The sequence below is a fragment of the Mus pahari genome, chromosome 1, assembly GCF_900095145.1.
Source record: "Mus pahari chromosome 1, PAHARI_EIJ_v1.1, whole genome shotgun sequence".
Lineage (NCBI taxonomy): Eukaryota > Metazoa > Chordata > Mammalia > Rodentia > Muridae > Mus > Mus pahari.
The window spans coordinates 89417463-89431060 of NC_034590.1; positions in this window are offsets into that span (position 1 = coordinate 89417463).

Here is a 13598-nt window from a genome sequence, read left to right on the forward strand (position 1 = left end):
GGAGGAACAGAAGACCCTCAGCTGCCCTAAGAGAACAAAGGCTCTTTACTAGCCACATTCCTAATGATCTAGGTAACAGGTTTTGGGGAAGTCTTAAAGTTAGGGCTCTACAAATGGAGCCTGTGTACAGGGAAGGTGTGTTCCTCTAAGTTTCCAGAGGGATCTGAGAGTGGAAGCAAGCTGAGTGACTGCAGACTGGAGCAGGCGATGGTGCAGAGGAACTGAAGTTCCTAGTGGAAGGGTGTTGGGGTCTCCCACCTCCACTAATCACTCTCCTTCAAAACACCAGCCCCCTACAGGCGCTGAGGCCCACCAGATAGTTGCTGTGTTTCCACCGCCTACCGAGAGGACCACCTCAGATCTCCCAGAATGCAGCATCCTTGGACCGCCTACATCAACAGACACTCATCCCCACCTCGATCCTTGGACCCGCCTACGATCCCTTGGACCCGCCTACAATCGGACCGCCGGCGGCAACTTCAAAAGACTAAAGATGGGGCTGGGATTTTTCCATGTTACTTAAACAGAGTTCGGTTATTAAACTTTGAGCCTTGACTAGAGTCTAGTCTAGGCTTCATTTTCCTTTCGCAGCCTATTCCCTTTTAGGATATTCCCACCCTTCAGGACGAACGAACCTAGACCGGAGTGTTTCCGAGGGCGGGAACACTCAGAAGGGGAGGGAAAAACTAGCAGAGAGCAGGGGAAGGAGAACCAGGGAGTGTCTTTAGTAAAGCCACTCAGCCAGGTGTAGCAGGCCAGAGCTGAAAGATGCAAATATAAAGTTGGGTACACCAAGGGCATAGCAGCCTCCAGGAGCCTGAGAGTCACTTATGACATAGAGACAAGGAGAGGAATGGTTAAGGGACACGCAAGGAACAAGCAAGAACTCCACCTGCCCGCGGGAGGATTTCACTATCATAGAAGCCAAAGGGCAGAGAGAAGCTGCAGGACTGCAGAGGGAGATGAGAGACAGGAGGGACCAGTTGCAGAGGGCCACAAGAACTTAAGGAAGCTGTAGGACTTAGCAGACCAAGAGGCAAGGAAAGTCACACAGGCCCAGGAAGGCACAAAGAGAGCTCGAGCAGGTCACTGTGAGTGAGAGGAAACAATGAAAGGGTCCTAGGCTGCCCTGGTAGGACCCATCTAGGTCTGCCCAGCTGGCAGCCACTGGGGGAGGTGAGTTAGAGGATAAGCTGTTGTTGTGACAAGAATTTCCATCCAGGGCATCCCCAGGCAGAATGAGAAACTTGTCCAGCTCACAGAGAAAAGGTGTCCCTTGTCATTGTGATTGGGGCCCAATGATGGCAAGAGGAGCTTCCTGGCATACTAGTGTAGCTTTTGTAGCAACCATAAACAAAGCGGCCATCTCAGATGACACTTATCCAGTATGGAGGAAGAAGGAAGAGAGCAGCAGAGAAGGAAAATATCCACATGTGTGTATCAGGCCAGAGTCATAAACATGTAGATGCCCACATGGAGGGCATAGCAGGCCAGGGACCAGAGAGATGGAAGGCAGATAGTTAGAAAGCTGGTTGAGAGAAGCAGCAACCAAAATTGGAATTTGGAGTCAAAATGTGTGGATGGCAGAAACCAGCAGAAACAAATGATCTGTACATACCTTAGGAGAGTCAGATCAGCAGCTGACTTCCTTGGGAGGAAACTCATTTATATGACTCCCACGGCTTGGGCTTTGCATGAATCAAAAAAGGAAACCAAAGGCCAGGACATAATTGGTCCCTGATTTCAGCACCAGATGAATGAAGAAAAGGAATAAAAAAGGAAGGGAACGACAGGATTGCTCCTAGGTATGATGGAGAAGAAAGTTTATTGTAGATAAAAGGGAGACCTAGTTCTAGACAGGAACATCTGGGAGAGTCCAGAGTGGACATGACCCTGAGTTGTGTGAGGCGAGCAGGGAGGGGAGGAAGAGAGGAGAGAGGAACCAGGTGCAGCAGCCAGCAGGACCTAAGAGTAGACAAAAAAGACCAGGTTACCCAAAAGGTTGGATTATATGGAGAAGGAGAGATAGGAGAAGGGCAGCCTAGCCCTTAGGCTAGAGAAAATTAGGGTGGGGGTGAAGTATGCCAACCAGGAGGACCCCTTACCATAGGGACTGAGGGACGTTGAGAGAACCTGGTGGCTAGAGTCCACTCTGACATGATGAATAGGCACCTCAGCTGTTTGGGGGTTTGAAACCTAACAAATTTCTGTTTCTTTGAAGAGACAGCCCCATATGTTTAAGTTCCTGGTTTCCACAGTGCTTCTCCGTGTGCACAAGGCTCTCTGTGCCCTCTACAGGTACGGAATATCAAATTCAAATTGAGTACCAACAGGCTGGGGGGCATTGCCTGCATCTTACTTTGGTTGCTAGTTCAATCCTTTAAACAGAAGAAGACTGACCTAGTCAAGAACTTTTAAAAATGACATTTATTTAAGACTAATAATGATTTTGACCTGGGAAGACACACATGTACTCTCAAGCTGTAAATTGGTTATCATATTTATAGCTTAAAACTACAATAAAAGGAGAGAGAGAAAATAAACATTTTTTGCTGTTGGACACATTTGGTGGGCCAAATGTACTCATTTAGTTAGGGCTTGCTCTCCCGGCTTCCAAGCGATCTGACTAAATATCAAAGCCCTTGCTCACCCCACACACCCCACGCCCTTCCCCATCCTCCGCTGAAGCCTTTGTCATTGGGGTCTGACCTAGATCAGAGATGGGCACAGTGTTTGGTGCAACACTTTAAGTTCCAAGGAATGTCACCTCACATGGGGCCCCACTGAGCTAGGTCTCAGCTGCCCAAAGTTAGGTTTTTGTTTGTTTTCCCTCACACGGGGAATGACTCAATACAGATTGACCAACAAGTCTCTTCATGGGAGAAAGAGTAAAAACAAACCTAACTTTCAACACAGAGACAATCGAAAATAGAGCACAAAGCACCTAAGCCATGATTAAATTTCCTGACATATTGGTCATTCATTACATGGGTTATTATATGGCGTTATCTCCTCCTGCTTACCTAATCAATATTTAAATTAATTTCCATGGTTAGTAAACTAAAGAGCAAAATTTAAAATTTTGGGCCATGCCAATTGGTCTGGTACACCCTTCTCTGCTGAGCCCTGCATGGCCATGGAAGGGTTGTGGAGACAGTTTCCCACCCCTGGAGCAGAGCCAGCAGGACGTGGATCTCCACAGTGCTGATGGTGGCTGTGCTGCGTGTGTGTACAGAAATGTACATAATTTACTTTATGTTCCTCCTCTGGGAAATGACCTCCCTGCCAAGGTTCATGGCTCCATGATCATTAGGACCAGCACGAGTCTGGAGGCAAATGTGTGTCTAATGTCCTTAGCAAAATGGTAAGTGTTGTGACCTTCAGGACAGCCCTTAAGGTAGTGGGAAAGAACTGAAAACATGAGTTCAAGGACGTATAATTTCTCAACTATACAAAATATAAGGATACAATATGAATTATATGAGAGGCTTCACAGACCCAAAAGAACAGAGGCAGCTGCACTATGAATGAGCCAGCTTGTCAGAAAGATACCTGAGTTCAAGGTCAGTCTGGGACAGAGCAAATTTAGGTCAAGGTGTGGTGAGAGTGGTGAACTCAAAGCTCGATCTCACCCAGCTAGCTTACTATCTATGCTTACAAAGGCAGGCAGGTCTCTGAGTTCATTTGCTATGTTAAAAAAAAAAAAGTACTTGCTGTCTCTGAGAATGAAGGGGCCAAGTTTATAAAATGCTAATTCATGGATAATCAAAAGGGAACCTGGAATAATGATTGAATTGATGTATAAACAAAAGACTGGGCTTTGGTTTGCAAGAGCTGAGCAATCTACACAGCTCACTGGAGAGCCTGCTCAAGCAGAACACAGAAGCTGTCAGCCTTTACCCAGGGTCAGGGCCCCTCTCCAAGCTGCGGCTTGTCCTTGGCACTTATCTGCCCATCACTACTAAGGATCTGGCTGGGCTCTCTAAATGGCTTTCTAGAGACTCTCAGTTAAATTCCACCAGAAATGCAACGGTTGTGTTTCAGGCCCAAGGCAAGTGGCTGAGGTACATACTTAACCGAAAAGAATATGGCCTCCGGGTTCTCCCAGCACCTCACAGTCCCTACTTGTTACAGGACATGGCTAGCATACGCCACCTTCTATGCTGAACTTTCCAACCCAGGAGCTGGGCTTCTCACCCAGTGGCTTCGCTATATAATCCAGACACTTGGGTTCTCTCCTCTCTCTGCACCTCTCTTCTCCTAACTGCACACAATCTTTCTCTATTTCTCTTCTCCCCCCAACTCTGCCTTCCTCTTCATGGCCACTTCATTGATCCCCCTCCTGTGTGATCTGTGAACTTGCCCATAAGCTATCCCCAATAAACCTGCCTTCACACTTTATACTTTAATTAGGCTTGAATTGGCTCATTTTGTCAGCTAAGATAACTTATCAGTAACCCCTGAAGCAGAGTGTGATATTAGCTTTTTACATAATGCTGGTGGTTAAAGCAATAACTCACAGAATTAATCCCTTACTCCTTTATCAATTACTTATTCTTCCTTCTTCTTCATCTCCTACTAGAATTACATACTAACAAGATAATGGGTGGCCAGGTGTGGTGGCGCACGCCTTTATCCCAGCACTCGGGAGGCAGAGGCAGGCCGATTTCTGAGTTCGAGCCATCCTGGTCCAAGTGAGTTCCAGGACAGCCAGGGCTATATAGAAAAACCCTGTCTAGAAAAACAAAAAAAAAAAAGATAATGGTATTATAAAAATGTATGCATGTCAATGATCTATAACTCCATATTTACAAGAAAATATATATTTAATAACCATGGAAAAGCATGTCTTAACTTACTGGCAAAAAGCCTAAAAGAAACATACAATTTTTATTGATAGATATCACTTAGCAAAATTAAATCAAGATCAGGTAAATAATTTAAATAAACCCATAGCCCCTCAGGAAATAAAAAGTAGTTATCAAACGTCTCCCAGCTAAAAAGAGGCTCAGAGCCAGACAGTTTTTGTGCAGAATTCTACTAGACTTTCAAAGAAGAGCTAATACTAGCACTCCTCAAATTATTCCACAAAATAAAAACAGAAGAAATATTGACAAATTAATTTTATGAGGCTATAGTCACCCTTATACCCAAACCACACAAAATGCAACAAAGAAAGAGAATTATACACCAATTCCACTCACGAACATAGATGGGAAAATACTCGGTAAAATACTCACAAACCGAATCCAAGAACACATCAAAACCATTATCCATCATGACCGAGTAGGCTTCTTCCCAGAGATGCAGGATAAGTTTAACATATCAAAATCTGCCAACATAATCCACCATAGAAATAAACTGAAAGAAAAAGACACACACACACACACACACACACACACACACACACACACACACACACATGATCACCTCATTAGATGCTGAAAAAGCCTCTCCAATACCCCTTCATGATAAAAGTCCTGGAGACATCAGGGATCCAAGGTACATGCCTAAATGTATAAAGACAATTTACAGCAAGCCAATGGCCAAAACTGAATTAAATGGAGAGCAGCTCAAGCAACTCCACTAAAGCAGGAACAAGACAAGGCTGTCCACTCTCTCCATGTCTATTCACTATAGTGCTTGACGTCTTAGCCACCTCAATTAAAAAAATAAAAATCAAATGAAAGCTACATACCAATTGGAATTAAATTTATTCAGTGTTAAGAGAAATGATATCCCCTCAAAAGTTCACTGGAATCTTGAAAACCTCAGAAGAGCGCTATAAACATAAAGGTCAAGGGTTGCAGCTTAGTGTGAGCGTGCTCACCTAGGGTGGGGAAAACCCAGGGTTTGAAGTCCAGAGAGAGGTTATTTTACAGAACTCACTGTCTTTTATTTCTATGAAACTTTAGAGTTACCAGCCTTGTTTCTGTTACCATGGTGAATTCAAGTCTGCACTATTTCTTGCCTGTATGCCTTAAATCTTTTTATTAGATAAACTTTGTCAGTCAGAACCTCCTCTTTTTTCTGTCCCCCACAGTGCAGAGTTGTAGTAAATGCTCAGTGGCTCAGAAGTTCATTTGTTGGATTCAGATTTTGTGGCTCTCTTATCAGGTTCAAGTTTATGAAGGAGTCCCCCTGAAGATTTGCTTATCCCAGTTCTGTAAATGGATTCATAAGCTTCAGCAGCAGCAGCAAATCAGTTTTGCTACTGGGAATTCAGAGCCTTCTACCTCTGAAGTGAAGCTGTGTGCTTTTGTTACTTGGTCAGGTAAAGCATGACTTATGCCTGTCAATCACACTGCGGGGTACTGAGGCCTAGGAGGTTCCTTAACAGGCACAGTGCTTGTTGCAGAATCACGAGGACCAGAGCTGGCATCCTCAGAACCCGTGTAAAAGCCACATGGGCATAGTGGTCCATCTGTACTCCAAGGACACTAGGTGGAGACAAAGAATCCCAAGAGCAAGCTGGCTAGCCAAACTAGCTAAAACAGCAAGTCCTAGGCTCAGTGAGAAACCAGTCCCAGTAGATAAGGTGGAGAGCAACTGGCTCCTAATGTCAGTCTTGGGCTCCCACATGTATGTCCACATGTCCACATATATGTACACGTGCATGTGCACACACACCTTCCCCCCCACACTATGAATATGTGGCACATACATACCACACCCCCCACCCACCCCACACATGCCCCACCCACCAAAAAATAGAGTAGCATTTCCACTATTTAGTGCTTTATTTCTAGTTTCATTCTTGTTAAGCTAGAATTATGTTTGTTAACCTAATTGACCAGAGAAAGAAAATGAAGGGTCACACAGATCCTAACCAAGAAAAGACAATTCATTCCTACTTTTAAAATCATAATTGTCCAGGTCAATAAGGAACCCTGTGTCAAAATAAGATGGGTGGCACTTGAGTAATAATACCTGAGGCTGTCCTCTGACCTACACACTGATCCACTTCCACCAACACACATGCACACCCACGCATATGCACCTGTACATACACAGAAGATAGTATCTTGAAACAGTTATCAACTTGATTTCTTAATGGTAAGTTCTATAGATGTATAAGGTAACATAAACCATATGAACATGAGTTATTAGCACAACAATTAAATCTTATGGTTCTACTGGATCTCATTTTGTATAATTTATATGTAGTATGTATATGCAGCCCCCCCAAATTCTACAAGTGAACTCTTTTTTTTTTAAAGATTTATTTATTATATGTAAGTACACTGTAGCTGTCTTCAGACACTCCAGAAGAGCGTGTCAGATCTTGTTCCAGATGGTTATGAGTCACCATGTGGTTGCTGGGATTTGAACTCGGGACCTTCGGAAGAGCAGTCGGGTGTTCTTACCCACTGAGCCATCTCACCAGCCCCACCAGTGAACTCTTATAGTTGATAAACACCTTCAGCAAAGTGTCTGGATATAAGATTAATTAAAAAAATTGGTAGCCCTCCTAAATAGAAGTGATACATGGACTGAGGAAAAAATTAGAGAAGCAAAACCCTTTACAATAGCCAGAAACAATATAAAATACCTCAGAGTACCCCTAATCAACCAAGTGAAAGACTTGTATGATAAAAAGTTCAAGTCTTTGAAGAAAGAAATTGAAGAATACATCAGAAGATGGAAAGATCTCACATGCTCAGAGATTGGTACAATTAACATAGTAACAATGGACGTTGTATCAAAAGCATGTAGATTCAATGCACTCACCATAGCAGTTCCATCACTATTATGTACAGACCTTGAAAGTACAATACTCAATTTCTTATGGAAAAATGAAACACTCAAGATAGTTAAAACAATCATGAACAATAAAGGAGCGTCCAGAGGTATCAGTATCCCTGATTTCAAACTATACTACAGAGCAGTAGTAATAAAAACTGTATGGTATTGGCATAAAAACAGATGCATCAATCAGTGGAATTGAATAGAGTCTCAGTCAGAAGTCCACACACCTATGGACACCTGATGTTTTATAAAGAAGCAGAAATACACAATGGAAAAAAAGAAAGTATCTTCCACAAATGCTGCTGGTCAAACTGTATATTGGCATGTATAAGAATGCAAATAGATCTATATTTGTTACCCTTCACAAAACTCAAGTCCAAGTACATCAAGGACCTCAACATAAAACAAGATACACTAAACCTGATAGAAGATAAAGTGGAAAACAGCCTTGAACTCATTGCATAGGAGACAGCTTTCTGAACTGAACACTGACATAGAATGGGTACTAAGATCAATAATTACTAAATGGGACCTCAAGAAACTGAAAAACTTCTGTAAGGCAAAGGACTCTATTAATAGGACAAAACAGCAGCCTATGGAATGGGAAAGGAATTTTTTTTTTTTACCAACTACACAGCCAATAAAGTCTAATATCCAAAATATATAAAGATTTTTAAAAATTGGATTTCAAGAAAACAACCTAAAATACACATATAAACAGAGAATTCTCAATAGAGGAAACTTATATTGCTGAGACACACTTAAAGTAATGTTCAACACAGGAGCTATCCCAAAAGCTGTTGCTTGTACATGGGATAGACTCTTCTAGCCGGGCTGCCTTGTCTGGCCTCAGTGAGAGAGGAAGTGCCTAGCCTAGCAGGTTTCTTGAAGTACCAGGGTCGAGGGATACCCATGGAGGTCCCCACCTGATCAGAGGAGAAGAGGAGGGGGAGGGGGAAAGGGTTGTGGGAGGGGGTAGTGAGCAGGATGTAAAGTGAGTAAGCAAAAAATAAAATAAAATAAGATAAAGTTAAAAACTAAATAAAATAGTAAATAAAAAAGGTAATATTCAACATCCTTATCTATCAGGGAAATGCAAACCACCAAAACCACTTTGAGATTTGTCTTAGTTAAGGTTTTATTGCTAAAGGAGACAACATGACCTAGGTGGCTCTTATAAAGGACATTTAATTGGGCTGGCTTACAGGTTCAGAGGTTCAGTCCTTTATAATCATGGTGGGAAGCATGGCAGCATGCAAGCAGACATGGTGCTGGAGAAGGAGCTGAGTTCTACATTTTGATCTACAGTCAGCAGGAGACTGTGCGCCTTCCTGGCATAGCTTGATCATAGGAGACCTCAAAGCCTGCCACAGTGACACTCTTTCTTCAAGGAGGCCATATCCCCTAATAGAGCCACTCCCTATGGGCTAAACATGTGAACACACGAGTCTAAGGGGCCATACCTTTTCAAACTACTGTGAGATTCCATGTTACTTAAACCTGTCAGCATGGCTAAGGTCAAAAACAGTGTATACTGGCAGGAATGTGGAGCAAAGGGAGCACTCCTCCACTGCTGGCGAGAGTGCAAACATGTACAGACACTTTGAAAATTAATATGGCAGTTTTTCAGAAAATTGGGAATCCATCTATCTTAAGACCCAAAAGTTGCTCCATCCTACTACAAGGACACTTGCTCAACTATCTTCATAGCAGCTTTATATATAGTAGCCAGGAACGGGGAACAACCTAGGTGTCCTTCAACCCAAGAATGATAAAGAAAATGTGGTACATTTACACAATGGGGTATATAATTCAGCTGTTAAAAATGACATCATGAAATTTAGAGGCAAATGGATGAAACTAAAAAAAAAATCATCCTGATAGGCAGTGCAGACCTAGAAAGACAAACATGATATGTATTCACTCATAAGTGGATATTAGCTGTTAAGTAAAGGATCAGCATGCAGTCCACAGACCCAGAGAGGCTAAATAACAAGGAGGGCTCTAATGATTACGCATAGATTCCCCTGAGAAGGAGAAATAGACTCTGTGGATGGGGATTGCAATAGGAGTTATCAGGTCAGATGGGGGAGATGACTGGAATTGGAGAGCATTGGGGGTGAGCTTTGCCGAAACCAGGTGTAGTAGAAACTCCCAGCGAGGACTACTAGTAATAGAGGATATGGAGCCTGAACCGACCACCCTCTGTAACGAGGTAACGCTACCACTGGTGGGACTGGAATATCAACCCAGCCTCCAAACCTTCAACCTAAAAATCTGTCCTGCCTGGAAGAAATGCTGGGGCAATAGAGGCACAGAACTCATAGGAGTGGCCAGCCAATGACTGATCTAACTTGACAGAGCCACAAGAAGGGAGTCCATGCCCAATACTGCCCAACAGGAGCCTGGATAGCCCAGGGACCTAGGATAGAAAATCATTTTATAAGGACACATGTTCCACTATGCTCATAGCAGCCTTATTTATAATAGCCAGATGCTAGAAAGCACCCAGTTTCCTTCAACAGAGGAATGGATACAGGAAATGTGGTACATTTACACAATAGAGTACTATACTACTCAGCTATTAAAAACAATGAATTCATGAAATTCATAGGCAAATGGATGGAACTAGAAAATATCATCCTGAGTGATATCACAAAAGAACACACATGGTATGCACTCACTGATAAATGGATATTTGCTCAGAAGCTTGGAATACCCAAGATACAATTCACAAACCACATGAAACTCAAGAAGAAGGAAGACCAAAGTATGGATACTTCAGTCCTTCTTAGAAAGGAGAATAAAATACCCATGGAAGGAGGTACAGAGACAAAGTGTGGAGCAGAGACTGAAGGAATGACCTTTCAGAGACTGTCCCACCTGGGGATCCATCCCATATACGGTCACCAAACCCAGACACTACTGTGGATGCCAACAAGTGCTTGCTGACAGGTGCCTGATATAGCTGTCTCCTGAGGGGTTCTACCAGTGCCTGACAAATACAGAGGTATAGGCTCACAGCCAACCATCGGACTGAGCACAGAGTCCCCAATGGAGGAGCTAGAGAAAGGACCCAAGAAGCTGAAGCCCCATAGGAGGAACAACAATATGAACTAACCAGTACCCTCAGAGCTCCCAGGGACTAAACCACTTACCAAAGAGTACACATGGAGGGATTCATGGCTCCAGCTCCATATGTAGCAGAGGATTGCCATGTTGGTCATTAATTGGGAGGAGAGCCCGTCGTCCTGTGAAGGCTCTATGTCCCAGTGTAGGAGAACACCAGGGCTAGGAAGCAGGAGTGGGTGGGTTGGTGAGCAGGAGGAGGGGAGAGAGGAGAGGGGAGAGGGGAGAGGGGAGAGGGGAGAGGGGGGTTTCAAAGGGGAAACAAGGAAAAGGGATAACATTTGAAATGTAAATAAAGAAAATATCTAATAAAAAAGAAAAAAATTTAATAAAATAAAAAATTTTAAAAATCATTTTTTACCTAAATAAACAATTGCTAATGGTAATATAATTATACCATTGCTAATAATGGTAATATAATTATACCATATATAATGGTAATATGATTATACCATTGCTAATGGTATAATTATAATGGTAATTCTGCTTTCCTCATAGATTGGTGCCTAGCACAGTCATCATCAGAGAGGCTTCAGCTGGCAGCTGATGAGAGCAGACGCAGAGACCCACAGACAGACAGTAGGCAGAGAAAGATCCCGAATGGGAGATCTCCATCCAGTCCCTTCTCTTGGAGATGGGAAAACCCTGAGGAAAAGGAGTAGGAAGAATTGAAGGAGCCAGAGGGGTTGAGGATACCAGAGAAACATTGCTCACTGAACCAACTAAGCAGGACCACATAGGGTTCACAGATTCTGGAGCAGCTGTCATGTAACCTGCATGGGTTTTCAATAGGTCCTCTGCATCTATGTTATGGTTGTGTAGCTTGGTGTTCTTGTGGGACTCCTAACAATGGGAATAGGGGTGTCTCTGACTCTTTTGCCTGCTATTGTGACCCTTTTCCTCTACTGGGTTGCCTCCTTAGATTTCATATGAGGTAGTGTGCCTGATCTTCTTGCATCTTGTTAAGCTGTGTTCTGTTGATATCACTGGGAGGCCTGCACTTTTCTAAAGTGAAAAAGAGAGTACCTGGGGAAGAGGGAAGTTGGGGAGGTTCCTGGGAGGAGTGGAGGGAGGGAAAACTGCAGTTGGAATACACTGAAAACAGAAAAGAAGAAAAAAGAAAAAGAAAAGGAAACATCAAGAGTTGCTGTGAAACCAACATATCAGGAAAAGAGAAAGCTGAGTAGAGAGGGTAATGTGTTAAAAAAAACAAACAAAGCTATTTTGACAAAAAACATATAAACAAACAAAAATCAAACTCCTTAGATTTCACCACAAAGACCATCAATAACAAAGCCCACAGCTGGCAGTAGAACTCACCGTGGAAGCCTCAGTACATCCTACTTTAGGATGGCACCAAGAACTCCACTTCACTGCTCCAGTGTGGATGCCAGCCAGTGAAATAAGGCAAGAAAGCAGAGCAGAGCAGAGCAGAGCAGAGCAGAGCAGAGCAGAGCAGAGCAGAGCAGAGCAGAGCACAAGCAAAGCAAAGCAAAGCAAAGCAAAGCAAAGCAAAGCAAAGCAAAGCAAAGCAAAGCAAAGCAAAGCAAAGCAAAGCAAAGCACAGCACAGCACAGCACAGCACAGGACAGCAAAACACAAGCAAAGCAAAGCACAGCACAGCACAGCACAGCACAGCACAGCACAGCACAGCACAGCACAGCAAAACACAAGCAAAGCAAAGCAAAGCAATGCACAGCACAGCAAAGTGAAACAGCATAAAGATCTGAAAGGATGAACTAAAACTCACTCATTACAAACAGTGTGACTATTTACATAGTAAATTTCCAGAAATCAAAAATTTTAAAGACCAATGTTTTTAAAGGGGACCAATACATTCTTTGTTTTCTTGCTTGCTTGTGTTACAGGCTCTATCTATGAAAGCCATTGCTGTCCTAGAACTCACTGTGTACACCAGGCTAGCCCCAAACTCTCAGAGCTCCACCTGTCTCTGCCTCCCAAGCACTGGGATTAAAAGTATGTGCCAACATGCCCAGCTTATTAATTCCAGTATTTAACTAAATTTGAGTTGGATTTTTATCATATACGATTGGGTGAGCCATCTGTTCCCATATCACATGAAACATTTATTGGATGGCTAACATTTGCTACTAGTTAATATATACACTGATGATCCATCAGTAAATAAAGCAAAGTTCTTATTTTCAAAGTTGGTGTTTAGAAATGCAAAAAAAATTTTTTTTTAAAGTTAAAAGCAGGAAAAAAAAATAAATGAAGATTTCTAGGTTAAAAAAGGTGGTGAAGAAATGCCTGGGATAGGATATTTCACCAAATGAGGATTTGGCCGTGGGAAGAGTGACAGGCCGTGGGAGTTCAAGGATCTCAAGGTTGGAACATGCCTGTGTCTTAGGCAAGCAGCAGGGCTGCTGTCACTACAGCAGAGCAGGAAGGCCGAGCGGTGAAGTGTGGGTCAGAGAAGACACCATAGCTTGTTACAGATCTCTGAATCACTGGCAAGCTGAGAAACACGGCCTCCGCCTCTGAAGGGCTGAGGCTTGTGTAAGCCTCAGATTCCGGTTGCTTTTCAGCAAGTCTTTCCCTCCTACTAAAAGCACACGCACTGCCTTCCCAGCCTGCTAAAACTTTTCTGTGTGTACAGATCATTACCTGTTAAGAAGGTTAAGGACAGGCCAGGGTTATGTAAACATTCACGCTCCTCCCACCAATATATCCACCAATTAAGGAAAGGCACTCCGGGC